The sequence below is a fragment of the Psammomys obesus genome, unplaced genomic scaffold, assembly GCF_907164565.1.
Source record: "Psammomys obesus unplaced genomic scaffold, mPsaObe1.curated_primary_1811, whole genome shotgun sequence".
Lineage (NCBI taxonomy): Eukaryota > Metazoa > Chordata > Mammalia > Rodentia > Muridae > Psammomys > Psammomys obesus.
Genome location: NW_026596120.1, coordinates 5,349,156 through 5,351,642, shown reverse-complemented (window position 1 = coordinate 5,351,642; position 2,487 = coordinate 5,349,156). Strand labels below are relative to the sequence as shown.

Here is a 2,487-nt window from a genome sequence, read left to right as displayed (position 1 = left end):
TAGATAGATAGATAGATAGATAGATAGATAGATAGATAGATAGATAGATAGAAAAGCAGCTTAAAACTAAATTAGCTTCTCCAGGCAGGCAGGAGAGACAAACCTGAAAAACTTGGAATGAATATGAACATCAATTATATTTTAACATTAGAATGATTAGTTTATTTCAACCCCTAGACAATGAGACTCATTAAATTGACTGATGTAGGTATATCCATTAAATGTCTACAATTTCTAGCTAGTAAAGGGGATGATTAATCCCAGGGATCAGCTTCTGCAGCAAGAACACAATAGATACATCAAATTCAGTCGGAAGAATGGAGTAATAACATGTTAGCTGAGGGGGTGCTCCCTTGAGTTATTCTTAGACCATTAACTAAACAATTTAAGTTGAACATAAAAACCATTTTCTGACTTCCATATTAAAAGTAAAAGAAAAATGTGGCCAGGGGCTGTACCAGAGTCTGATCTGGAAGAGAGTTTATTTTATGATCCAGGCTTTCCATTTGGAAGTTTCTGAAACTTCATTCCCGGACCCACATAAATCATGTTAGGTAAATGTGTCTCGAGGCATTGCTCCTGACTTTGTAAGGACTCATTATTTTTTCATGTAATGTATTTACAGCTCCACAAATAATTCTCAATACCTGTGCACTGACAGTTGACAGAAAGAGAAGCAGGATCTTGTCAGAAACATTATTTAAAACCAGTATTAGAAAGAAAGGATTAAAAAAGACACAGCTCCTTCGGAACAAGCTGGTCTTTTGACAGCGGCAGCCATCATCAATTTCTGTGAAAATTCTGCTTATGTTCTGAGGCAGCTAATGTAAACAAATGCTGTCACTTAAGTAACTACTGAAAACTTAAACTATGGGGTTAGGGAATACAGAAGATGGAGAACCTTTTGTTACCTCATTATGCTTTTACTTTTCCCCAAAGCAAGATTTGAACATCATTTTAACTGGTGTGAGCTGCCCTAACAAATGATTTAGTCTGCCTGGATTAAACAATAGGAGTTTGTTTCCTATAATTCTCGAGGTTGAGATGTACAAGATCAAAGCAGAAGCTGATTTGGTGCCAGTGAGGGTCCCCTTTCTCATTTACCCCTGCTTATTGTAAGCTCTCACTGAGGAGTCCATTTTTCTTGTTTCTATTCTTAAAAGGACACTGATTAGAATCACTAGGGATCCACCATCAGGACCTTACTATGTACCAAAGCCTTTACCTTCATGTAGCATCACCCTGGGTCCAATACCTGAATTTGGGGGGTGGGGATGGAAACGCATCAAGTTCTTAGCAGCACTCTAGCTTTTAACACAGACAAACAAATGCCAAGGTAAAGTTCAAACTGTCTTTCCTGCACCTACTCCAAGTGTATTTCACCTTAGAGAGGACATTTTGCAACCAGAAATGTATTCATCCTCCTCTGTGTGGTCACTCCAGTTTCCTTTTAGAGTCTACTATATTCTCCATAGCCTCTATGGCCTCTGGAACTTCCCTAGCTTGGATGTGGATCATAGAATTCTGGACCAAATAACTCAGACCCATGCATTTCCCTACACATCACATTTGATCCAAAATGGGTATGGTATATTTGGAGCTAAAGCAATTCAACAGGGCTTTTGAACAAAGTGCTGGGATGACAACACCCACCTTTCCACTGGATAAGAAGTCAGAAGGATGCTGGCAGAAGCCACCCACTGCCATCTGTGATCACAGGGAAATGGCTGAGAGGGAAGCTGAACTCTTGGTCATTCTATTTAAGGTCTTTTATCCAACTTCTCCCAAAGCACAAATCAAGATGTTTTTTGCTGTAAAACGTATGGGGTCAATTTCCTGACCCCTTTTAGGATAATAAGAAAGCCTATTATTCTTGCCTACTGCTACTTAGCTTAAAGAGAGAACAAGGCACATGGGACACGCCAATTCTTTCTGTTACTTGAGCTATGACAAAGGCCTTTAAGTGTTCATTTTACTTTGGGTCTCTGGTTTTAAAGTGTTCGCTTGACAGATTTTCTTCCTTTTGATAATGCTGAATTTTAGTTTGATTTATCCACTTGGCTTATTGTAACCCAGTACTACCTATTATAAGCATCTTTGTACAACACACAGCACAAAACTTACACTCTGCTCTTGAGTTTATTCTGGATCTGTTTCTTTGTTCCCACTGGCTTGTTCTGTGAAACTCCCACAGTCTTTTCACGTAACATTGATTCATAACGCAGTAGAATAGTCCATAGAGCTGGCCTGATCCCGTGCTCTAGGTTATTCAGAATTTTCTTGATTTTACATATGTAAAGATAATTTTATTGATCCTTAATTACTCAGAAATGTATGTGTGGCACACAAACCACATGTCAACAATTTAAAGTTTAAGAAAGAATTGCCAGGACCCACAGTCGGTCTCATTCCCCTTCCATGTCATACTTCCTCACTCAGGACACACACACACACACACACACACACACACACACACACACACACACA

The 2,487-nt window shown here is 39.0% G+C and overlaps 1 protein-coding gene across 1 annotated transcript in view; it reads right to left on the bottom strand.

Moving 5' to 3' along the window:
* Window positions 1-2,487, bottom strand: part of Slc9a9 (solute carrier family 9 member A9) — a 505,533-nt gene that overhangs the window by 206,059 nt on the left and 296,987 nt on the right. The gene's annotated exons all lie outside the window — the stretch shown is intronic.